Genomic DNA, 26,926 nt, shown 5'->3' with positions numbered 1-26,926 from the left:
GCCACTGCGGCCAGTCTCCTCTCACTTTTGTGTGTCTAAATGGAATCACTTTTCTTCACTGCCCACTTCCTTCTATTTCAAATGAAAACACTATTCGTTTCATAGATAAATCCTAAATTCTGAATTGGCTATTCTTGTTATTTGGTGACTTCCCTGTGAGACACCGGTTTATAAATGAAGCCTCCAATAAACTTTGAAGTGTACTTTTAATCTACTTTGTTTGCATTAGTTTTACTAAATACTTTTAACGCCTCTAGGATAAAGTGTACAACAAATAGTTGTAAGCAACTTTAATGTTTTCATGAATTTGCACTTTAAATCCTGTGGTCATTTATGGATTCTCTAGGAGAGGTCTCCCATCAAAATACTCAGTGTTATACCTTGAATATGTCCCCTCCAAAATTCAGGTGTTGCCAACGTCATAGTATTAAGAGGTGGGGCCTATCAGAGGCAACTCGATCATGAAGGTGCCTTTCTTTATGAATGGGATTAAGACCCTTATAAAAGAAGTTTCACACAGCTGTTGATCAGTAGGTTGCCCTTCCATCTTCCATCCAGTGAGGACACGGTATTCTCCCCTCCAGAGGACACAGTCCTTACCAGACAACCGAACCTGCTGATTCCTTGATCTTGGACTTCCTGGTCCCCAGAACTGTGAGAAGCTAAATTTATCTTCTTTATAAATTACCCAGTCTATGGTATTTTGTTACAGCAGCATAAAAGAAACCTGGTATTACCCAACCCCCAAAATGAAAAGAAAGAAATATTTTGTTGTAGCTGTGCAGAAGACACTTACAAAGAAAGAAAGAGACAGAGATAAGAAAGAAAGAAGGAAAGATGGATGGAAGGAAGGAAGGAAGAAAGGAAGGAAGGAGAAAGGGAGGGAGGGAAGAAAGGAAAGGAGGAAGGAAGGGAGGGAAGGAAGGAAGGAAGGAGAGAGGGAGGGAGGGAAGAAAGGAAAAGAGGAAAGAAGGAAGGGAAGGAAGAAAGGAAGAAAAAGAAAAAAGAAAAAGATAAAAGAAGAGAGAAAGAATAAATAACATTAAAAAAAAAACTTCCAGGTAACAAATCAGACTGGAAGAGTTTTTGTTGTTGTTTTTAAAAAATAACTTAGCCCATCCTAATTGGAGGAAGGAAAAAAATCTAACCTTTTAACTTGTGAGAATATGGCAGTGCTTTTGAAAAATGTAGATCATTTCTTTCTAGCATATTATCACAGGTAATTGAAAAGTATAACAAATAAAAAATGAGCCAAAAGGAAGAAGAAGAGAAATCACCTGAAAACTCAGTTTTCACATTCAGAATGTTTCTATAGACTCAGTACCTCTCAGAGGCAAAGGAACCTTTATGGGTCATGCTGACCTTGTACCTGAGGAGGAAAGAAGGCAGGTGTGAGAAAGCTCTAGTCTTCATCAATATGAAATAACTTGACTAAAAGGGAACCAGGTAATCATCCTCCAAAACAAAGTGGGCATGTGGTCTAGAACTTCCCTGCTCTGCATGCAGTATTGTGTCAAGCCTGGGTGAATTATCCCTTCCTGACTCCTCAGCATCCCCACACATGGGCAGCACCCCTGGGGCATAAAGGGCCATGGGCCCTGGCTGACCATGGCTGGCCAGGCTGAGTCTTTGGAAATTCTCAGGATGCCTGGTTGGAGTCTTATGATGGTTTTACTTGTTAAACATCTTCACACAGTTTTTTCACCCAAGGTTAAGGAGGTTTTGCCCACATTTCCAGGTAGCGGGAAACTGACTCAATCTACATCTCATTTAGAAATGTGTTCAAATCAGTTTAGGCCAGGCACAAGCTTCTATGATCCTTTTTATCACAAATACCAGTATAGAGAAAATTTTGACAAAACCATATTATGTCCAAGTATAATTGTATGTTGATCACATTACACTTATTTTCATAAAAATTTTTACATGTGATCTCTAGTCCTCTATATGTAATTTTTACACTCTCCTACACAAGAACTTGTTTGAACATTGTAATCACTCAACAAACAGTACTGTGTGTTTATTGATTAACTGCCAATAACACGGGAAGCTATGTCTTCATATGGAACAAGAATTTGGGTGAGAAGAAACCATCATTTTGTCTTAGCTTTAGAAGGTGCCAACCATGAGGTCAGGTATTTTGCATAGTGTATTTCATTCAAGGCACAGCACAGTCCTGTGAAGAAGGTGGCATCCTTTCTACGCTGCAAAGAAGGAATGTGAGGCTCAGGGAAGGCACAACGGCCCAAAGTAGGCAGGGCCTTTAAAGAGCTGTCAGATGAGAAGGTTCACTTCAACTCTTTCACCTATTTCCATTTCAAACACCCAACTTCTAAATCAAATGAAGTAAAGTACCAAGGAAACCATGGTGGTGCTGGTAGCGTGTCCAGGGAACTTCTCTCTTCTTTTTATTTCCAAGCTTACCACAGAGGAGATTACTGCCTGGTATTTCATTTGTAGCTTGTACAGGCAGAAACAGGAGAAGGGTGAAGAAATGGTGGATGACCCTAGAGAGCTGACAGGAAGGCTGACTTGGAGGATTCATGCAAGACATTTCCTTGGGACACCCTTAAGTATTAGGGGCACATTTAGGGGATGAGAGTTCTGTATGAGGTCTGGGAGGAAGTGACAGAGAAACATGAGTAAACAACAGAGTGATTTGAGAGCAAAGACTTTGATGCCTGACAGACATATCTCAGCCCTACTTCCACTGTGTGGCTGTGTGGCTGTGTGGCTGTGTGACCTTAGTCAAGTGTGTTAGTCTGTTCTCAAGCTGCTGATAAAGACATACCCGAGACTGAGTAATTTATAAAGGAAAGAGGTTTAATTGACTCACAGTTCCACAAGGCTGGGGAGACCTCAGGAAACTTACAATCATGGCAGAAGGAGAAGGAAACATGTCCTTCTTCACATGGTGGTAGCAAGGAGAAGTGCCAAGGGAAGAGGGAAAAAAGCCTTGTATAAAACCGTCAGATCTCAGGAAAATTCACTCAATATCACAAGAACAGCATGGCGATAACTGCCCCCATGACTCAGTCATGTGTCCCTTCCATGACAAATGGCGATTATGGGAACTACTATTCAAGATGAGATTTGGGTGGGGACATAGTTAAACCATATCAACAAGTTACTTAGTCTTTTTGACAATCAGGTCCTTTTCTGTAAGATGAAGTAAAAATAACTACATCCTTTTTAATAACAGCCATCTGACTCGTGTGAGGTGGTATCTTATCATGGCTTTGATTTGCATTTCTCTAATGATCAGGGATGTTGAGCTTTTTTCATGTAATTGTTGGCCACATGTGTGTCTTCTTTTGAAAAGTGTCTGTTCATATACTAACACAAGAACAGAAAATCAAATACTGCATGCTCACTTGCAAATAGAAGCTAAGTGATGAGAACACATGGACACATAGAGGGGAACAACACACACTGGAGCCTGTTGTAGAGTGTAGAGTGAGAGAAGGGAGAGGAGAAGGAAAAATAACTATTGTGTATAGTCTTAATACCTGGGCAACAAAATAATCTGTACAACAAACCCAAAGGACAAAAATTCACCTATATAACAAACCTGCACATGTACTCCTGAACTTAAAACACAAGTTAAAAAAAAATAGCTACTTCCAAGGGCTGGTGTGAAGATTAAGTGTAGGTGCAAAAGGCTTACTTAGCATAGCGCCTGTCATCTAATCAGTTCTGTATAATAAATGTTAATTGCTTTTAGAATTTAGACCCACATGCTATCCTGGAGAAAACTGGCTACCCAACAGAACAATTTGAGTTGTTTCATGAAATATATAATTTTTTTAACCTGCAACAGGTAATTACATGCATGTTTTTATGCTTCTTGTCTGATGGGGAAATACCCAAGAGCTGAGGAATTAGCTGGGTTGTGGAAGGGGCAGTAATGGATTTGGGGTCAGGGGATACGGGTTTGCGTTCTGGAGCGACCAGTCATTAGCTGTGACTCACAGCAAGTTTGAACCTCAGTGGACATTCTTTTAACACAGCCAAGTCTGCCCTTCCTACCTTACAGAATTGTTTTGCAGGTCAAATGAGATAATCTACATAGAAATACTTTGTAAACATAAAACTGACATAAGGTCACACACCACATGGCATTTTGACCACATGGCATTTTGGCCAGTGTGTGGTCCCATAAGATTATAATGGATGATAGGAAAAATTCCTATCATCTAGTGACGTTGACACTGTCGTAATGTCATAGCACAGTGCATCACTGACATGTTTGTGGTGATGTTGGTATAAACAAGCCACTATGCTGCCAGGTGCATAAAATTGTACGTGCCATTGCACATGCCATCATGTACAGTATGTAATACTTGATAATAAACAACTATGTTACTGGTTTATATATTTACTATTTTATCATTATTTTAGAGTATACTCCTTCTACCTATAAAAATAGTTGGCCAGGCATGGTGGCTCACACCTGTAATCTCAGCACTTTGAGAGGCCAAGGCTGGCAGATTATTTGAGGTCAAGAGGTTGAGACCAGCCTGGCCAACATGGTGAAACCATGTGTCTACTAAAAATACAAAAATTAGCTGGGCATGGTGGCGGGTGCCTGTAATCCCAGCTACTCAGGAGGCTGAGTCAGGAGAATCACTTGAACCCAGGAGGCAGAGGTTGCTGTCAGCCAGGATCATGCCACTGCACTCCAGTCTGGGTGACAGAATAAAACTCCATCTCAAAAAAAAAAAAAAAAAAAAGTTAACTGTAAACAGCCTCAGGCAGGCAGGTTTTCAGGAGATATTCCACAAGAAGGTATTGCTATCCTAGGAGACAACAGCTCCATGCTTGATATTGGCCCTGCAGACCTTCCAGTGGGACAAGATGTGGAGGGGGAGAAAATGACATTGATGGTCTTGACACTGTGTAGTCCTAGGCAGTTTTATGTATTTGTACCCTTGTCTTTGACAAAAACATTTAAAAAGAAAGAACCAAATGTTAACAGAAAAAAAAGCTTATATTATGAGGATAAGAATATAAAGAAAGAAAATATTTTTCTATAGCTGTAAACTATGTTTTATGCTAAGTGCTACTACCAAAGAGACAAAAGGTTAAAAGAATAAAAGAGTTTATAGAGTAAACATGTTATAGTAAGCTAAGGTTCATTTATTATTGAAGAAGGAAAAATATTTTAAGAATAAATTTGTTGTAACATAAGCGAACTATGTTTATAAAGCCTACAGTAGTGTATAGTAATGTCCTAGGCCTTCACATTCACTCACCACTCACTCACTCACTCGCCCAGAGCAACTTCTAGTCCTGTAAGGTCCATTCATGGTAAGTTCCCTATATAGGTGGATCTTTTTTTTGTTTTTTGTTTTTGAAACAGAGTTTCACTCTTGTTGCCTGGGCTGGAGTGCAATGTGCAATCTTGGCTCACTGCAACCTCTGCTTCCTGGGTTCAAGTGATTCTCCTGCCCCAGCTTCCCAAGTAGCTGAGATTACAGGTGTGCCACACAATACCTGGCTAATTTTGTATATTTAGTAGAGACATGACTGTGTGTGTTAAATCCTTGAGTTGTGATGAGTGTTGTCATAATAATAATATTGTTACTAACAGTAATTCTAAACTAATCTTTGTTTGTGATTTCTCTGAAGTCTCAAGGTTTCTTTCTCTGAAAGAATGCTAAGCTGAGGTCCTTCATTTTTTTCCAGCACCACAGACCTTCAAGGTTCATAAATGATGAATGCAAACAACAGACACTTAAACTATGCTTAATTCATGCTAGTGATTTTTTCTTATCACTTCTAGAGAGAAAAAGAACATTCCAGAATCCTAATGAGGGAGACAAGGGGTGTGGGCATGGTGTGGGGAGGGGGAGATATCAGAGAACCAACTTCTCTCACTTAAACCTTATGACAAACTTACGAAGTAGGCAGCATGATCCCCCTCTTGGAAATGTAGAAAGAGAGAATGGGTGAGATTGAGAGGCTTGCAGAAGGTGATGTCGTTAGGGAGAACAGTGGTTGAGGTGTGTGTCCAGGTCTGGCTCTTTCCTTTCCTCTCTATGGCCAGTGGACCTAACGTAAACAGCATGTCTAGCCTGTCTGTACTTCCTGTCTCCAAAGTCCAGGCTCCCAAGAAAGATCCGCCCACCCCACATGGGCTCCCTTTGCTTACAAGGGAGCTTTACCATCTCTAATGTTGTTTTCCTAATGTTTTTAAGAACTTACATGATTCAAAATTGTATATAAATGGTACCTTATCAAGACCACTGATTGAAGAATACCAATTATCTCAAAGAAATGATGATTCCAGTGAACAAGTGTTAGAGGCTTAAGACCCAGGAAATCCCAAAGACTCCTGGATATATTCTGTTCAGAGTTTCAGGTCAAAGGAGGCACAACCTGCCTCCTAATTCTCATTCATCCTCCTAGATGGTGGAGTCCACCACTGTCTGTCTGTCCTTGGCAGTTATTTGGGGAGCTCTTTGGAGTCATGGTGCTCAACTTGGTTGTAACCTGGTGGGTATTCATAGCTTGATTTGAAGAAAAAAATGTGGTAATCTTAGCCATTTCCTGCTGTAAGAATTGTGTTTGGAAAATGACCTGCATTCTTAAGTGAAAAAAAAATGAGAGACAACGTACAGCTGGGATGGGACATGGGATTGAGGGAGACTTTGGCGGAAGTAAAACCGGAATAGCTAGGGAGGCATGAGCACGTTAAGGGAGTGTGTTTCAAAGGCACGGATAAAGAAACTGATCTGAGAGATATGACCTAGGAGAGTCAGAGCAATGTTAAGAACTAGTACTGACCTGACCATCCCTACTCATGCCTCAACAAATAAAGCTTCAAGATGCTGCAGAATATTCTATCTACCTATTAGAAATACATCTTCAGAGTCAGAGCTTTAGTTTCTTCGACTATTATGAGGAAATTTCTGTCCAAGTGAGCTTCATGTAATATTGGTATTGGCAAAGATGATGATAATTATAGCTACTGTCTTTGTCCATTCAGGTTGCTACATACAAAATAATATAGACTTGGTGACTTACAAACAACAGAAATTGATTTCTCACAGTTCTAGGGTCTGGGAAGTCCAAGATTAAGGTCTCAGCAGATTTGGAGCCTGGTGAGGACTGCTTCCTCATAGACAGTGGTCTTCTTACTCCAACCTCACTGGGTGGAAGGGGCAAGAGGTTTCCCTGGAGTCTCTTTTAGAAGGGAACTAATCTCATTCATTCTGCCTCCATGACCCCATCACCTCCCAAAGGCTTCATATCCTAATATCATCCCCTGGAGAAGTGAGGATTTCAACATTTTACACACATTACTTCTAATCTTTAGAACAAAGTAAATATTAAGACAAAGAATCTCTGTCTCAAAGACATGGACACAAGTCTCCAGAAGTGAAACTCTTTGCCCAAAGTGACAGCAATGGACTGGATGTGGACCCAGGTCTTTGTGGCTCTAAAGTCCATGCTGTTTCCATGATGCCATGATGCTTCCTAATTAGTATATTTAGGAGTATCTCTATTTAATAAAGACTTGAGATTTGGTGAGAGGAAAAAGAAGATGAAAACTTTTTTCACCTCTCTCCAGGAATTAGGGCCCGTCATTCCATCAACTCCTTAAACTCATGCTTCTTCCAAACCGAGTCCCTGGTGACCATTTTTTTGCCTCTCCCTGAAAAGCTAGCCCAGTTCATTTCTTCAGGAGATGACACCATGTCAGATATTTCCCCTTGTGAATATTATTTCTGGAAGAACCAGATGGGAAAGCTTGGAAAACATTCTAATTAGATGGAGTCTTTCATTTCTATTCTGTTTCTATTTCCCTTCCAGCCCCCACCCCCATCCCATGCACATACTGGCACGTTCTGAGCCCTTCTTTGTATTTGAGGTTGATATGTGCCTACCTTGGCAGCTGATCACACAGGCAGACTGCTTTTGAAGTCAATGGAAAAAGTGCCTGAACAGACAAGAGTACTGAGCCATGTGGAGTTTGAATGGTCTGTTCTGTGTCAAGTCCAAATGGCCGGTTCTCTTATTCTTGATTTCTGAAGCCCTTTATACTAAAAGAGTGCTGGGCAGTGAGAGGCAGGGTTCTTTAGCCAGGAAGGGCTCAGGTTCTACACTATGAAGTAGGTGGGAAGCTGGGGTTGAGGCCATTTGAGTGTGAGGAGTAAGGTGTGGGGTGGCTATGCTCTGAGCCACCCAGGTAGGAGCCAGAAGCTGTACCTCCTCTGCTTAACCTCTCATTGCTCCTCAGTGAGGTCATCCTCACAGTATTCTGCATTTACTGGACGCAGCCTTCATAAAAACTTGATTAGATGAACAGGAATTACGTCTAAGAGCACATTTTCTAAGTAGTCAGCCTGTGTCTGTTGACCTTGGCAATGGCTGCAGTTGTATCTCTTGCCCCTGTGAGCCAAGCGGTTTCCACTGGCTACTCAATTTCATCCTCCCCGGGCTACAGTGATGAAGTAACTGAGGCCTGAGAGTTGAAGCAACTTGCCCGAGGTCACTATCAAGAGGCAAAGCCAGCACTTGAAACTTTTTTTCCTAACTGCAGCCCGGGGCTCTGAAGTCCTGCTCTTGCACTGGAAGGGCCCTCAGTGCCCTACATGCCCAGGGTCGGGTGCTCAGGCTGGGTGGGGAAACAGTCACACTGAGTGGGCCTGTGATCTGGTTCACCTTTGCCTGGCAGACCTGGAGGTATAGACAACCTTGGCAGGGGATGGGTGGGACAGGAGCATATATGTGCTCAGCTTACATGCTCTGTGGCTTTCAGAAGCAAATCTTGCAATAGCAGAGGAATGGCCTTATGTATCTTAAAAGAACACACCAAGTAGACGAAGTGAAACACACAGTGGGAGGAAAGCAACACTTAAAAGTAAACCATGGCCAGGTGCAGTGGTTCATATCTAACATCCCTGCACTCTGGGAGTCCAATGTAGACGGAGCACTTCAGTCCTGGAGTTTGAGACCAGCCTGGCCAACATGATAAAACCCCATCTCTCCAAAAAAAAAAAAAAAAAAAAAAGGCAAAATAAAACAAAACAAAAATTAGCCAGGTGTGGTAGAGCATGCCTATAGCCCCATCTGAGAGACAGAGCCCCATCTGAGAGGCGGCTATTCAGGAGGCTGAGGTGGGAGGATTGCTTGAGCCTGGAAGTTTGAGGCTACAGTGAGCTGTAAGTGTGCCACTGAAATCCAGCCTGGGTGACAAAGGAGACCCTGTCTCAAAAACACACACACACAAATATTTAAAAAATACCATTTGAAGCACAATGCTTTATTTTAGGTCTTCATAATGGCAAATGACTGCTTATTCCCTTGAGCACACATATGCAGTTGAGCTTCTTTTTCAATCTGTCTTTTTTCCCCTCCAGTGAGAAAGCTGTGTAAATGGGAGAGGAAAGGGTCCTTCCATATGATGCAAATGTGCCCATCAGAGTGCCACAGAACCAAGAGTCCTACCCTTACAGATTGATTTTTCTGGGTTAAGCCTTGTCTTGGGGTTAAGAATGGATTCTTCTTTAAAATATTAGCTACTCCGGGAGGAGAAAACCCTCTATCCCTAATATATTGATTCAAGTGGTTTTCTGAGGCTGCTTCCTTCTAGACTGTGAGGTCCAATAGCTCCTGCAAATGGGTGGCAGCGGAAGGAGGAAAGAGTGGGCCACAGGCAGGCCAAGGGTGCTGATGTCGAGCAGCACTCAACGTCTTCCATGAATTCAACAAAAGTCAAGAATGGAGGCAGCTCAGGAAGAAGTCCTGCAGCAGCCCAGGTTTACCGGCCCCATTCACAATTACAGATGAAATTTTTCCTTTGGTCATTTTATACTTTTGAAATATGGTAAATGCTGTAAAATTGTTTTTAAAACAAGCTTCATTCTTTTAGCTCCCTGTTATAGCAAATATTTGCATCCAAAGGAAATATACTTGTATGTGTATACACAGTGACTGTGCCATTTAGTTTGCATTCTGCAATAGGGAAAAAAACAGTTAACATGCTTTTAAAGTCATCTGAGCAGAAAATTGGGAAGAGCAGCAGCTGTGAGAAGAGACGTGTGCAGGGGTTACAAATGATTTCTCCTTTACCCCAGATGCTCTCCTTCCTGGTCAACAGAGCCCCATCTGAGAGGCAGATGTGAAAATGCTGGCAGTGACAATGACAGAGGAAGAGACAGGAGGGAGAAATGGTTAACTTATGTGTTTTGAAAGAAGCTGCTCAAATGTTTTCTTCTATGCCTGAGTCACACATCCACTGAATGTGATATTCAAGCAGGGTTTGGCTTGAAAGTGGGGATGGCCTGCCTCTGCCATTTCCCGAGTGGGTGATGTTAGGCAAGTCACTTGGATGCCCATTTTCTCACTTATAAAATGATGATGATAATACTGTCTGCTTTACAGAATTGAAGCAAGAACTAAGCCACGAAATAATATGTAAGAAAGCAATTCATAGAATGGAGATTACTATATACAAGGGAGTTATTTTTCTGAGCAAATGGCTTGACTCAAGGTCACAAAATATTCATGACAACATGCCCTCTAGGGTAATTCTAAGTAACATGAATCTTAAAGGATAATTAAGAACTGGGCAGTTACAGAGGAGGAGAGAGAGCACTTGGGTTTTGCATAAGAAATACACACACAAAGAAACCATGAGGCGTGCGATCAGCAGAGCAGGCTAGGACACGCAGACTGGGGCGGTGGTAAGTGAGCAGGGGAGGGCACAGACGAACCCCCAGGTGGTTTGGCTCAGTAGCACTAATCATAAAGTTTGAAGCAGGCAGTGGCAAGAGCTTGATCTTAGAGGCATTACTTACCTTCTCAGGGAGCTTGATTTTATACCCTAGAATGATGCTATGTCTATTATGTTCAGTGACATTTTAACAAATGTATCCTTTCAAAAAAGTTTCTTTAGTCAAGCAACTTCTAGAAAGGTGAGGTAAATAGTTTACCCTGTTTCTTCACTGCAGGACTTGTCAGAGCCTTCAGTATGCTAACATAAACCACAAATCTTCAAGAAGGAAGTACTCTGTGATGTTTCTTCAAGACCTTGATCACGGGACTTTTTTCTTTTTTTTTTTTGTTTTTGAGACAGTGTCTCACTCTGTTGCCCAGGCTGGAGTGCAGAGAGCCTTACCACTCACTGTAGCCTCAAACTCCTAGGCTCAACTGATTCCCTCACCTCAGCCTCCTGAGTAGAGACCACAGGCATGTGCCAGCCTACCCAACTCATTTTTTTAAAGAAGCTCTTTTTGAAGACACAGAGTCTCTCACTATTGCCCAGGCTGGTCTCAAACTCCTGGGCTGCAGCAGTGCAGCTGCCTGAGCCTCCCAAGGTGCTGGGATTACAGGCATGGGCCCCCAGGCCTGGCCAGGGCCCTTTGCTGTCCTCACTCCCTCTTGCCCTTCCACTGCTCCAGGACTTCCATTTCACTCCACACACTGGAGAAAGCTAGGGCCATGAGGAGCCATCAGTGTGCTCACTCTAAGTCTGTGATTGTAAATGTGGCTTTGCTAGCTTTTCCTGATCTCCTGTGCACTTGCCAAAGACACCCTTCCCCAGGTCCTCTTCACACAGGCTACTACTTCTTCCCCTCCACGGATGAACTCACTGCCTCCCCTACAGAAAGGGTGACATCCAAGCTGGGGCCCAGCCTTCTGCTCCACTCCAACATACCTACGTCCACAGACTCTGTCCCTGCTAGTCCCTGAGATGTTAGTCCTCCTTTCTAAAGTGAATGCCACATTCTAGTCTAAGATGAGAATAATTGACAGAGAAGTGAAGCTACCTGTGCAAGGTTGGAGAGCTAGTAAGAGGCAGAATTTTGGCTAGCATTCAAGTCCCCTGATACCCAGATGAGTACCCCTTCCCTTGGCTCATTACTATCTGGTATCTTCCAATCTGTAGTCTTAGTCCAAGAGGTTCAAATACATGACAGATACATGTCATTAATACATTTTTTAAAATACTGGCATAAAATCACCTATTCACATTGTGAATGCCTATTGGCTTTAATTTGTCAAATTTCTTTTATGTGAATTATTTATTTCTTTCCTTTTTATTGCACTGTTTCTTTGTCTTTTTTTGTTCATTTTGTTTTAAGGCAGGGTGTTGCTCTGTTTTCCAGGTTGGAGTGCAGTGGCATGATCATGGCTCACTGTAGCCCCAATCTGCCAGGCTCAAGCAATCCTTCTACCTCAGTCTCCCAAGTAGCTAGGATCATGGGCATGTGCCACTACATCCGGCTATTTTTTTTCTTTCTTAGTAGAGAAGGAGTCTTTCTGTGTTGCTCAGGCTAGTCTGAAACTCCTGGGCTCAAGAAATCCTGCTTTGGCCTCTCAAAGTGCTGAGATTACAAGCATGAGCCATCATGCCCAGCCTGCACTGTTTCTTCAAGACAAATCACTCTAGTCCTAGAACTACCTAGGGATTAATATAACACCTTCTGTGCTAACAATGAAAACTGAAGTTAATGAAATTCAGCTGCCTTTCACAGTAGTTTCCATTTTGTTTCCCCACATTTTCTCTGGGTTTCCACTGTAATGGGTATGCCAGCCGAGGGTGAGTGACAGTTGTGCTGGGTGACAATCAGGGAGGCCCCCCATCTGCAGGTCCCCTGAAGCAGGAACTTGAGTTACAACAGCATCTCAGCAGGGAGTGGATCCACTTTCACCCCTATTATCTCTTCATGCATTACTGACATGGAACCAAACAGATTCACTCCACTGAAAATGTCTGGATTTAGAGACAACATGTGATAAAACGTCCCTCTAAAGCCCTTTGCTCCAAAGAAGATCTCTTGGTATTAAGTCAACACCTTTCTTTCTCCATTGCCTATTGCTCCTGGCATTTAGAGTAAAACTGTTCTTGGCCTCTTTCTTTTTCCAAGCACTTTGGGTAGAATTAATTTTTGTTTGGTTTATATTAAACCCATCTTTAAAACCTGTATGACCATTTTCTGAGTTTTCAAAACTCATCACCTACTTTAATTGTATTTTCCAGGCACTATTTCAATCCAGATAATTTGAAGGCACCAGGCTTCAGAACTCAGAGCTGGCACACACACACAGCCCGAGAAGAGGGCTTGCTCACCAAGTTTACAGCAATCAGATTTGGAAGGAGTGAAAGGTTGTTTGTGTTCAAAAATAGTCAGTTGAATACAGGAGGCTTTTTCCAGTTACTGTGGAGAGACGCTTTTAGGCCTGATTAGCCCCAAACCACAAACTATAAATGCTTTATAGCTTGTGGGAATAAATATATCCCAAGATAACCTGGGACATTCATTCTAAAGCTATAATAATCTGGACACCACAAACTCAAGGCTGAACTGCTAGATGAAGTCTAATAATGTTAATTCTTAATGAAGAATTACTATATACAACTTAGTACAACTATGCTTTTATGTAATCCTTCTTCCTTCCCAAAATATATCTATCTGCTGAATCATTTCATCTTTCCAGAAGCCTTGCCTTCAATTCTTTTCTGTGTTTATTTGTTTTTTGCTGTTGTCTGCTTATTTGTTTTTGAGACAAAGTCTCACTTTCTCTGTCACCCAGGCTGGAGTGCAGTGGTGTGATCTTGGCTCACTGGAACCTCCTCCTTCTGGGCTCAAGTGACTCTCTTGCCTCAGCCTCCTGAGTAGCTGGAATTACAGGTGTGCACTACCACATCTGGCTAATTTTTGTATTTTTAGTAGAGACAGGGTTTCGCCATGTTGGCCAGGCTGGTCTCAAACTCACAACCTCAAGTGATATGCCCACCTTGTCCTCTTGAAGGGCTGGGATTACAGGTGTGAGCCACCGCACCCAGCCACCTCCAATTTCTTTCCAATATAATCTATCCCTTATATTGTTGCTAGGGATATTTGTCCATAACATGGGTCCAAGCAATTTGGTTTTATTGGCTCAAAATATTTCATGTTTCTCTATTATCCATAAAGTGTGAACTCCCCACTATGACATTCGGTACTCCCCACAATCTGGCCTCTCACTTTCTAGCTTTGTGTGCCTCTAATAACACTTTGGCATTTCAGCTACCTCCCTCTCAATAATGAACACTCAGCAAATATTTATTGAGCATCTATATTACATGCCTTGAACTTTGCTAAGTGTCTGGTTAACGTTGGTGAATAAAAGAGTTATGTCTCTGGGTCTTGTATAGCTTTCCATTCAGTCATTAAGGGAGAAGATAACATAATTAAAGAACAACCCAATTCATACAAATTCATTGTGAGAAGTGTCATGAAGCTGATACTGTAACAGAGAATCACAGGGGAAAGCACTTCACTAGGGATCAAGGAGGACTTCCCTAAAAAGATTACAAGGTGGAATATGCACTGGACATTCCAGGCAGAGAAACTAACATGTGTGACGTCCCTGAATCAGACCTGTTTGCAAGGTGTGCTATGTAAAGTGAATATTCACAGCAGAGAACAGCATGACAGGAACATCTCGGGGCAAGGGCTGTTATTCAGCCTATCACAGTCACTGACTAGAAAACTGACCATTGGATTTGACATCCTGGAGTATATTGGGATGAGAAATACAATTTTGGCAGAAGACAGTTTGGAGTTGATTGAGGAGTGAATAAGAAACAAAGAAATAGAAGGATCATAGTCAGACAATCCTTTAGAGGAGTTCTGCTTTGATAGATAGAAGCTTAAAGGGGTTTGTGGAGGGAGATATTAGAACATGTGTTTATGTCAAGACTGATCTAGAAAGGAGAGGGAGATTGATTCTGCAGGAGAACTGGAAGTTAAGCTTTCTAGAGAAGAAGAAGAGCACCAACAAGCAATTGAGAGCTCATTTGAAGTCTAAAGTCATGAACTTGGAATGAAAGAAATAATAGAACTTTCTGCAGTTGTGCTCAGCATAGAGAAAGTAGAAGGCTGAGTTTATCCATGAAACTATGGGAGATAAAGGAATTTATGGTCTCTGTAAAAAGTAACTAGAATGGTGGAATATGAATTGAAACTAGGCAAGAAAGAAGGCATTTATGAGGATATCAAATAGTGAGAAAGTGAGAGAATTGATGGAATGGAGGCCATGAAGAAATTGAAGGATTTTTCTAGTAGGGATACTTAAACAAATAAACTAGAAGACTATGGGATGGCCCAAGAGCTTGCTGTTGGTCTTCAAGATTTTAGAGGTGGTGCAATGGTCCAGGGGGTAACTAATGGAGTGGGTGCTGAAGTAGACAGAAATGAAAGATCACTTGAGATAAAGGGGTGAAGAAATGGAAATGCCAGGGAACTGAAATGAACTTTCCTGGGAATGCTGACATTACAAAGACTGATGACAGAATTTGGGGTGGAGAGGAAGACGGGGAACCAGGAACTAAAGTCTTCAGTGAATGAAGAGGAGTGATGGGGAGATGGTAGTTACAAAGGAGAGGGTGCATCCAAGTCATATGAACCCCAAAGGGCAAAGTTTTTGCAGGAACAGGGAAACAATGGTCTGGTGGTGATAGGAAAGGAAGGAAAATACCCACCTTACATGGTTACATGGAGTCTGGGAAATAAAACAGCCTTTGGTGATCATGGGAGAAGTAGTTTCAAAAAACCACCACGTTTCAGAATGGAGATGAAGAGAATGTTGCAATGGGAGGCTGTGAGATGGAAACATTTTTGGTGGAATACGACCGAGATGTGTGAGTGAGAGCTCTGGTGACAATGGATGATGGGATGCTGGGACCTCTACAGTGGCTGAGGCAAAGGGAGATGTGTACAGTGAGATTTGGCCTTATGGCCTCTCACAGGAGGCTTGGCTCTGGTTGTCTGGGACCACAGTCCTGCCCTTGTGGTTCAAGGTGGCAGCTTCCATGGGACACCCTGTATGAACATCTTCCTGATGCATTGGTGTCCTCACAGTCCTCCAATACATTCTAGATTTTCCCCTTTCTGAGCTTTGCCCCTAGTGCTCCTCCATGTAAGATGCTCTCACCTGCTAGTGCTACCTAATTTAGTGCCATCTGTCTTTAATGCCTGACACAAATGTCACCTTTTCTGCAAGACCCTTTCAATCAGAGACAACTACTCCCGCTTCTGAATTTATATAAATGGAGTAGGATATGCAATTCAAAATGGGACGTTTTAAGACATTTTTTCCCTCTTCAGCAGAAAGCTTCTTTTATGTGCATTTTTGAGGCAGGGGGATATATGCTGAAGGGAGGTCCCTGTAACTCTAAGGCCCCCACACCTTCTTTCCAGGAAGGCTAAGTGTCGTGTTGCCAAGGGTTAGGGCTCTAATTTTTGTCTTTCCTTTTCTGTCAGTCCCAGAGATTCTAAAGTATAAGAAGGTTAAGGTGATTTCTTTACATATACTTAAATAGCAACTGACAGGGGAAGTAAGAATTCAGGCTACTGGGTGTATGGATATCTTTGCCTTTTATTTTAGCTCAGCTATGCAGCTCCCCTGAAGGAACAGAATGAGAGTCAGCCGCTGAGGTGACACCTTGCAGAAAAGAAAGGCAAGATTTTATGAATCTGTAGTAATAGTTTCCCTTTGCAAACAGCTTGCATAAACAAGGCTATTTAAAAATACTCTTCTGATATGAACTCTGTGATAACCACAGTGTAAAAATCAGAGTCCAAGGCCGGGCGCGGTGGCTCACACCTGTAATCCCAGCACTTTGGGAGGCCGAGGCGGGTGGATCACGAGGTCAAGAGATCAAGACCATCCTGGTCAACATGGTGAAACCCCGTCTCTACTAAAAATACAAAAAATTAACTGGGCATGGTGGCGCGTGCCTGTAATCCCAGCTACTCAGGAGGCTGAGGCAGGAGAATTGCCTGAACCCAGGAGGCAGAGGTTGCAGTGAGCCGAGATCGCACCATTGCACTCCAGCCTGGGTAACAAGAGTGAAACTCCGTTTCAAAAAAAAAAAAAAAAAATCAGAGTCCATATATACACAACCTTGGAGACAACATGTAAAAATTAAAGTCATTGTAGAGTTAGGTTGCAATGATGAGTAATGGCCCCTGACTTTTCTTCAATCACTAGTTTACTATTTTTATATTACATTTTCAATACAAATGCTTCAGAAAATTCTCCACTTTAGAATAAGGCACCTTGTTATATAAAGTCATCATAATAACTTATAATAATAGCATTCATTTAATTGCAGTTAAAAAAAATCACAGATAAAAAGTATTTTCTCAGCTCTACCCCTGGAACACAGAAAGAATGCTCTTCAGGGCAGAGCAGCACCAGAAGCCCTCCCACAGTGGGGGGCATTCCAGTTGGGATCCAAAAGGCCCTGAGTATTAACTGGGGACTCTAATGTTGAATGCCACAGCTGCAGGTGCCTTTTGTCAAAATGCAGTGAGTAGGATGCTGAAGAGATGACTAAGGAGCAGAGCTGTGGAAAATGGGAGGAGATGAAGTCTACGATACTAGTTTCAGATCATCATCAAACCCTACCCACTGCCAGTCTCCCCTTGCCCGATGCTCATCACCTGTCACTCTGATACCTCCAGCTGGCAGTTTCTGAGTAAATTCTGACTACAGCAGATGAGATCTCAGGACACTCAGACCCATCAGCTGCATGTACTTGAATTAAACTTGCTGCCATAGGCTGCAACGTTTGAAGGGCTGGAGGCATCATGTCCCCCATGTCAGAGCCCTTTCCTGACTCCTACATGTGGGACAAGCTTAGTAAAAGTTAAGCATCACCAAAATAACTTCTGCTTTTAGAAGTCAGGTTAGTGGTTTCCTTGAGGGTGGCTGGGTAGCAATAGAGACAAAGAATTTCTGGAGTGGTAGTAAGGTCCTGTTTCTTGATCTGGGTGTTACTTGAGTATGTTTACTTTATGCAAATTCATTAAGCTGTTGTACACCTATGATACATACATTTTTCTTACGTGTATTATAATTATATAAAAAAGTTAAAGGAAGAAGAGAGGAGAAGGAGAAAAGAAGAAAAGAGGGAAAGAAGGAAGGAAGAAAGAGAAGCATAACAGTAAAACTAGATTAAGGTCTTGAGCCTGATTCTATAGGCAGTTAAATACCACTCTAGGTTGCTTAGCTGGGTATGATATTGTAGTTGCCTTATTATAGGAATATTAATTTTACCATGGAGAGTAGTTTAAATGGGATGAAACTGAAGGCAGGAAAACAAGGGAAGAGTTGCAGTGACCTAAGTCTGCACGATGAGGGCTGAGACTAGATTGGGAGGATGGTGGAGATAGCTAAAAGAGTAGTGAGGGCCATTCATTACATAAAGAGCCAGTTTTAAGATAAGCTATTACATAAGTGAGCCAACATTCAACACACACTACAGGTTGTTTATGTATGTAATATTTAATATGATGTTGCACACTCACTTTGCTTAAATTGTAATAAGAAATCTTGCTGTTATCAGTTGGGCAGGGCATAGGACAACTCACAGAGACTCAGCTTCATGGCTGAGGGCTACAGCTCTGGGTCTAACCTGTCTGTTCTCAGATATGGACCATTTATTAGAAGGCAAGAGCAAGGGTCTAGGATTGACTCTAGCACAGACTAACCAACTGGTTGGCAACATGAGCCTTGCTTTTTTGCTTTGTTACAGTTTGGTTTGGTTTTTAATACATCATGATAACACTGGTGTCAAATGCTTAGCTTGCCAGATAAAACGACAACACTTTCTGGGAACTGTTCAAAATATTAATTTAATGGCTATATGTTTGAGATTAAAGACATAATTGCTTTCTGTAGCCTATAAAGAAGATTCGAAAAGATGAGATCGAACACATTGATGTGTATCCTTCTGCAAAACAATATGAAAAATATATTGGCACAGTGCCCTTAGTACAATTTAGATTTATGCAAAACTTTCATTTTTCACAATCCAAAATTAACAAACTTAGAATGACACAAATGTGTTGAAATGCAATGCAAACTAAACATTTGAGTACATCATCCTACAGTTCAACAGAATGTTGATATTTAAATTCACATTAGGAACCTCATTTAATTTCTGCATGATGATCCAATGGGCAGAAAAAGATGAACTGCTGACACACTGGCTTTTTTTCATCTCCGAAAAGGGAAACAAAAGTTTGCAGTCAGAGATGAGTGAGGAGTTCATCTAGTTCATTAGTGTGCATAAATCTGTAATTATGTACAAAAATAATTTGTATGTACTATGCTAACTGTATGATTATTATTTAGCTTTGCTCTTATGCCAATTATTGAAACATAATACAACTGTATTAAGTTCCTCAGAGCCTTGGAGAATGTTAGTTACAAGCCCATTCTTTGCTCATTAGCATTGACCTTTATGGTTTATTTGGAATCTTTATTTTTTTTGGCTTCCTGCCCCTAAGTTAACACGCCTTTGTCTAATAATCTATACTGTCATTGTGCCCTCTTGACCCAGAAGAGAGGCAGATGAATGGGAGTACTGATGCCAACTTTACAGCTTCTGTATAAAGGCAATGTGCCCAAATTCCTATCATTTGACTCTGATTTCTTTTGAAACAAAGGGAGAGAAGAGAAAGAGAAGCAGGTAGTCAAGGTCTTTGTGGACTCATCATTAGGCCCTGTTATATGGTGTGATTAAATAGCACAGGGTATATAGTAAGTCCAAAGTCAATATCATTTATTATCATTGTTGTTGATGGTATTGTCTCTTGCTATTTTTTAGCACCTCCACTTCAGCCTTGGGCTCCATCTAGAGGCTTTGTTCAAAGGTCTTATGCCCCCAAATCTAAGTCCTACCTAACGGAGCAACTGTTTTCCCATGCCTCTTTTGTCATCTCTTTGCATTTCAATAAAATTAACAAGGTTTTTATTCATTTGTTTTTCTTATCCTCTTGTTTTCTTTTTTTTTCTTTTGGTTTGGAAGCTAAATATTCCATTGTTTATTTTTCTGTTGTTTTCTTTGAAATTTAAGTAAACAAAGCCCAAGTGTAACTTATATCTTAGTCTTCTTCTCAAACTAAAATAACCATGGAATAGTTTATTCTGCAATTAGACATCATGAGTTTTATTATAAATGACATGATTTCCTTTTTCTTCTTTTAAGAGATGAGGTCTCTTCTGTCACCCAGGTTAGAGTGCAGGGGTGCAGGGTCTCACAGTTGAGGTTGCTCACTGCAGCTTCAGCCTCCAACTTGCGGGCTGAAGCAGTCCTCCAGCCTCAGCTTCCTGAGTAGCTACAACTACAGGCGTGCATCACCAAACCTGGTGAATTTTTTTTTTAATTCTGTAGAGATGGGGTCTTACTATAGAGAGATGGGTTTGTCCACACTGGTCTTGAACTTCTGGGCTCAAGCAATTCTGCCACCTTTGTCTCCCAAATTGCTGGGATTTATAGACATGAGCCACCATGCCTGGCCAATAAACTAAGTATTTTCTAATATATTTGCATATAATTCCTTGTTGTGTATCATGCGATCCTTCTAAAAATCATTTCTCTTTATCTTGAAGTTGAGTCTTCAGAAGTTTCTTTAGTAAAGGTCTGCTGGTGGCAACTTCCCCAGTCTTTGATTATCTAAAATGGTAGTTGTTTTACTCTCATTCTTGACACAGTTTTGTCTGGGATTTCATTCAGCCATTGATGATATTGTGCCATCGTATCTGATTTTGTTTTTTGTTTTTTGTTTTGTTGACACGTAACAGGCACACCCCGTTCTGGCTTCCTTTTTTTGTGTGTTGAGATGGCTTCCATGCCTCATTGTCATAGCTTGTAAGTTATCCCACCTTTTCTCTTTGTCCGCTTTTAAGATCTTCTCTGTTTTTGATTTTTGCAGTTTCACTAGGGTTTATCTAGGTACAGTTTTATTTTTATTGATCTTGTTTGCTAAGCTTTCTGTACATACATGTTTTTCATCAGAAATGCATTTTGCTCTTCAGTTACCATCTCTCCTCCCTTCTTTCTGTTCTCTACCTCTGTGACTCTGATTGATGATATGTAAGGCAGGCCTCATCATTCCATCCTCCATATTCTTTCCACATATTTCCTATGTCTAGGCTGATACAGTCTCTCTTCAGTTGCCATTAATTCACTATTGAATCTGTTCACTGAGTTTTTTTTAACGATTATATTTCTCACTTATTTAACATTTGTATCTTACTTATTTTCTACTCAGTGCTTATCCAATCCCTCCCTTCCACTCCCTCCTACCTTCCCTCCCTCCCTCCCTTCCTTCCTTTTCTTTTTCTTTCCTCTCTCTCTCTCTCTCTCTCTTTCTCTGTGTGTCTGTCTTTCATCTCTTTGTTTTGTTTCTTTGTTTTTGCTGGTTGTTTCAGTTTTGGGTTTTCGTTTGTTTGAGACAGGGTCTCACTCTATCACTCAGACTGGAGTGAAGTGGCATTATCATGGCTCACTCCAGCCTCAGTCTCCCAGACTCAAGCAATTCTCTCACCTCAGCTTCCTGCGTAGCTAGGACTACAGGCAGAAGCTACCAACCCTGGCTAATTTTTGTATTTTTTGCAGAGATCGTGGTCTTGCCATGTTGCTCAGGCTGGTCTCAAACTCCTGACCTCAAGTGATCCATCCACCTCAGCCTCCCAAAGTGCTGGAATTACAGATGTGAGCCACTGTGCCAGGCTACATTTTTCATTTTTGAAAGTTCCATTAGGCTTTTTTGAACATCTACCTATCATTTGGTTTCTTGGTGAAGTTTATGATTCCATTCTTTATTTCTGGAAATACTTACCACTTAATTACTTTATGTTCTTTAATAATTTTAAAATCTGAACATCTTGGGGTCTAAACCTGTATATTTCCTTCTTTTTCATCAGTCTGACTTGTTTGTATTTTTGCCGATCTCTGATTGTGAAAATATATTTGCTTGATATTAATCCATGGAAATCATGCTGATCTTTAAAAAAAGAACTTGTGCCTGTTTTTGCTGCTACTGAGACTGGAACTTTTTAAGTCCCCTTTGGAGTGCCCTGGCTTGTGTCAGAATAGCAGATTTAGCTCACCCACCTGGTGCTGGCCTGAGACTGGAGCTCCTTATTGCAAAGGCACTGGCTTTCAGGAAAACACTCATTTTCCACTGCTGACTGCTCCCAGCTCGTGTCTCGCTTTTACTTACTTTATAGTTGGGAGGTAGAAATGGGGACCAGAAACTGTGGGGTAGGAAAGTGCTTTAAGATTTTTCTTTACTTCTCACGAGTTCTGCAGTATATTAAAAGTTGTAACTTGTCTCAAAGGAGATTTTTTTTAAAAGTTTAAACTTCTTAAGCAATTAACATGGTGTTTGATACTGTACTTATTTAACAAATGAATAAGTAATTTAAAAACTGTATATAAATAATAGCAATAGGTCGAGCACAGTGGCTCACGCCTGTAATCTCAGCACTTTGGGAGGCCGATGCAGGTGGATCACGAGGTCAAGAGATTGAAACCATCCTGGCCAACATGGTGAAACCCCATCTCTATTAAAAACATAAAAATTAGCCAGGCATGGTGGCACATGCCTGTAATCCCAGCTACTTGGGACGCTGAGGTAAAAGAATTGCTTGAACCTGGGAGGCAGAGGTTGCAGTGAGCAGAGATTGCACCACTGTGCTCTAGCCTGGGTGACAGAGTGAGACACCATTTCAAATAATAATAATGATAATAGCAATAATATTGATGAGGCATAGCCTAATGCCATCCCCTATGCCAGTTTTAATCTTCCCAGCAACCCTACAAGGTCAATGTAATTATTGTGATTTGTTTATTTTACAAATAGTAAATGACTGTTATGAGTTTAACCCAAGACTGTCTTGTTCCAAAGCCCACACACATAATTGCTATGTATGTTGTTTTGGCATAAATAAATAAATAAACATAAAATTTCATTCATTAAATTAGTAAATATTTCTTGAAGATTTATAATAGTAACACATTTATTATAAATAAATAGTAAAAGATTTAAGCATTGTTTTATAAGTACTGGGATATAGCAATGAACAAAAGAGAAAAACATTTCTTCTATGTGGAGCTTACATTATAGTGGAAGTAAAAAGACATAACACAAATATGTAAGCACATTTAATATATGCAACACGTAAGGAGGATTGAGTTTACCAAGAGCTGGGCAAGATTATTACTATTTTACTTTAAGTGACCAGGGAAAACCTCATTGACAGGTGATATCTGAGCAGAATAAATGAATGAATAAGTTTAAATTTTAGCCGTCTTGATACATGAGACAAACTACATACAATTTAAACATAAAACAAAATTGGATTTTCTTTGACCAAAGTCATGTTCTCTAACAGCTATTTTAAAATTTAACTTAATATTTTTGAGACGGCATGTTGCTCCATTGCCCAGGCTGGAATGCAATGGCATGATCTTGGCTCACTGCCACCTCCATCTCCCAGGTTCAAGTGATTCTCCAGCCTCAGCCTCCCAAGTAGCTGAGATTGCAGGCATGCAACACGACGTCCGCTAATTTTTGTATTTTTAGTAGTGACGAGGTTTCACAATATTGACCAGGCTGGTCTTGAATTTCTGAGCTCAAAGTGATCCATCCGCCTCACCCTCCCAAAGTGCTAGGAATTACAGGCATGAGCTACCATTCCCAGCCTCTAAGAGGATTTTTTTTTTTTTTTTTTGAGATGCAGTCTCACTCTGTCACCCAGGCTGGAGTACAGTGGTGCCATCTCAGTTCACTTCAATCTCTGCTTCCTGGGTTCAAGCGATTCTCCTGCCTCAGCCTCCCGAGTAGCAAGGATTGCAGACATCCACCACCATGCCTGGCTAAGTTTTGTATTTTTAGTAGAGACGAGGTTTTGCCATGTTGGCCAGGCCTCAGGTGATCCACCCGCCTCAGCCTCCCAAAGTGCTGGGATTAGAGGCGTGAACCACTGCACCTGGCCAAGAGTTATTTTTAATATTAATAATGTATTATACTATGATTTCTTTTTAAAATAATCAAATGTCATTGTATTATTTTTTTTTTACTGCATCCTGAAAAGCTAATAGGTGAAGTGTCAGAATGAAATGGTTATTAACGTGTTTGAATTCGGATGCATTTATACCCACCTGTGTGATCTTGGTACCTTTTTGGTCTCAGTTTCTTAAAGTGAAAATAAAATACAATGTCTTCTTCAGATGGTTATTGTGAGTACTAAACAGATCAATACATGTAATACACTGAAAACAATGCCTATGATAAGCACCAGCTGTTGTTATTATTCCCATTTTCTAGTTAAGTAATTCTAGATGCAGAATGATTTTTGAAAAACAAGACTATAAAATGTAAATTCCCTGGTTTCAGCAGGGAAGCAGTCTAATTGCCTAAACAAGCTTGAAGTCTATTTTTGAATCATTTCAGCATTCACTTACTAGCATCCCTTTTCATGCACTGGGCTTTCCTTAGAACAATTTAAGTTGCTACTAACAGGATTTCAGGGTTAATGTCAACAGAATATGTAAGACTCTGCAAACGTCTTTTAAAAAAAGATAGATGGGCAAACCCCTTTTGATTGCAGTTTCCTCCCATTTTCTTGTTTTTCAATTTTTTATTATATTTTTTAGAAATTTTGTGGATACATAGTAGGCATATATATTTTGGGATACATGAGATGTTTGCATTTATCCTTTGAGTTACAAACAAATTACATTTATTTTAAAATATACAGTTATTATTGACTATAGTCACCCTGATGTGCTGGCAAATCATGTCATTCATTTTATTTTTTTGTACCTACTAACTATCCCCACCTCCGCTCCCCGCCAACTCTCCAGTACCCTTCCCAGCCTCTGATAACCATCCCTCTACTCTCTATGTCCATCAGTTCAATTGATTTGATCTATAGATCCCACAAATAAGTGAGAACGTGTGATGTTTGTCTTTCTGTGCCAGGCTTATTTCACTTAACATAATGATCTCCAGATCCATCCATGTTGTTGCAAATGACTGGATCCCATTCTGTTTTATGGCTGAATAGTACTCCATTGTGTATACGTACCACATTTTCTTTATCCATTCATCTGTTGATGGACACCTAGGTTGCTTCCAAATCTTAGCTATTGTAAACAGTGCTGCAACAAACACAGGAGTGCAGAAATCTCTTCGATACGTGAATTTCCTTTCTTTTTGGTATATACCCAGCAGTGGGGTTGCTAGATCTTATGGTAGCTCAACTTTTAGTCTTTTGAGGAACCTCCAAACTGGTCTTCATAATGGTGGTATTAATTTACATTCCATCTGACAGTGTACAAGGGTTCCCTTTTTTCCACATCCTCATCAGCGTTTCTTATTGCCTGCCTTTTGTAGGCCATTTTAACTGGGAAGAGATGATATCTCATGGTAGTTTTGATTTGCATTTCTCTGATGATCAGTGAGCACCATTTCATATGCCGGTTCACTATTTGTATTTCTTATTTTGAGAAATGTCTATTCAATATCTTTTGCCCATTTTTAAATTGAATTATTAGTTTTTTTATAGTGTTTTTTAAGTTCTGCATATATTCTGGTGTGCAAACATTTTCTCCCATTTTGTAGATTGTCTCCTCACTTTGTTAATTGTATTCTTTGCCGGATATTTGATATGATTCCACTTGTCCATGTTTGCCTTGGTTCCCTGTGCTTGTGAGGTATTGCTCAAGAAGTCTTTGTCCAGACCAATGACCTGGAGATTTTTCCTAATGGTTTCTTGTAGTAGTTTCACAGTGTGAGGTCTTAGATTTCCATCTTTAATACATTTTGATCTGATTTTTGTGTATGGTGAGACCTACAGATCTAGTTTTATTCTTTTGCATATGGATATCCAGTTTTCCTAGCATCATTTATTAAAGAGACTGTCTTTTCCCCAGTGTATGTTCTTGGCATCTGTCAAAAATGAGTTGATCACAGGTGTGCAGATTTGTTTCTTGGTTCTCTATGCTGTCTTATCGGTCTGTGTGTCTGTTTTTAGTTTTTTCAAATTTTGGATTCAAATTGTGACTCCTTTTTGACTAAGGAATTAGATACAACTCTCAGCATGAATCTAGTGTATTTTGCTGGTTTACTGAAAGTACTAAAAATAAAATTATTTTTACTAATGAATTTCAGATTAAAATCATAGTAAATATGAAAGAAATTTCAAAGTAGAGGCCATTCTTTTTCCAGAAGAATCCCAAATTGCTGAGGATTTAGGTACCAGCTCTGCTTTTTAAACATTCACATTCCATAAACTGTCCAATAAGGTAGCTAATAGCTATACGATGCTACAATGCTATTGAACACATGAAATGGGCCTCCTACAAATTGAGATAATCTCTAAGGGTAAACTACACCTTGGATTTCAAAGTCTTTGTATAAAAAATGGATATTTAAAATATTAATTTCTATATTAACTGTACATTGTGATCTTAATGTTTTGGCTTTAGTGATTTAAAATATATTATTAAAATTAATTTTACCTGTTTCTTTTTACTTTTATAAATGCAGCTATTAAAAATTTTTAAATGACAAATGTGGCTAACATTATATTTCTATGAATGGAATTTGTTCACACAGCCTTAGTAAATCCTTTCTTTTTTTTAATTTTATTTTTAATATAGAGACAGGGTCTCCATGTATTGTCCAGACTCGTCTCAAACTTTTGCCCTCAAGCGATCTTCCTGCCTGTTCTCCCAAAGTGTTAGAATTATAGGCATGAACCACTGCACCTGCCCAGCAAATCCTTTCTGACACAGCCTGTAGTACTTCCAACTAAGTACCAGTCATCATTTTCCTTCATTCCATGGGCATGGGGACAAAGAAAATGGCATGTTCAGCTCCCAAACTGCCAATTCTGCCAGTCCTACCTTAAAAATTAGTCCATAGCCAAAAAAATCTTACTTCATTTTCACTACTTTTACTATGCTTAGGACAAAGTGTTAGTTATTTCAGTATCCAAAATAAGGCTTTTCAGAATTTGTTCATAGTTTTGGGGTTTTTTTTTAGAGACAGAGTCTAGCTCTGTCACCCAGGCTGGAATGCAGTGGCACGATCTTGGCTCACTGCAACTTCCGCCTCCC

General features: G+C 40.5%; 1 long non-coding RNA gene across 1 annotated transcript; it reads left to right on the top strand.

Moving 5' to 3' along the window:
* Positions 1 to 5,859: 5,859 nt before the first annotated feature.
* On the top strand, positions 5,860 to 26,605 carry LOC144579093 (uncharacterized). Its single transcript, XR_013525979.1, has 3 exons — positions 5,860 to 6,005; positions 9,610 to 9,835; positions 26,468 to 26,605. It is a non-coding gene; the product is annotated as an uncharacterized LOC144579093 (long non-coding RNA).
* Positions 26,606 to 26,926: the final 321 nt, after the last annotated feature.

The sequence above is a fragment of the Callithrix jacchus genome, chromosome 13 (assembly GCF_049354715.1).
Source record: "Callithrix jacchus isolate 240 chromosome 13, calJac240_pri, whole genome shotgun sequence".
Classification (NCBI taxonomy): domain Eukaryota; kingdom Metazoa; phylum Chordata; class Mammalia; order Primates; family Cebidae; genus Callithrix; species Callithrix jacchus.
This window is presented reverse-complemented; position numbering and strand designations above follow the sequence as displayed.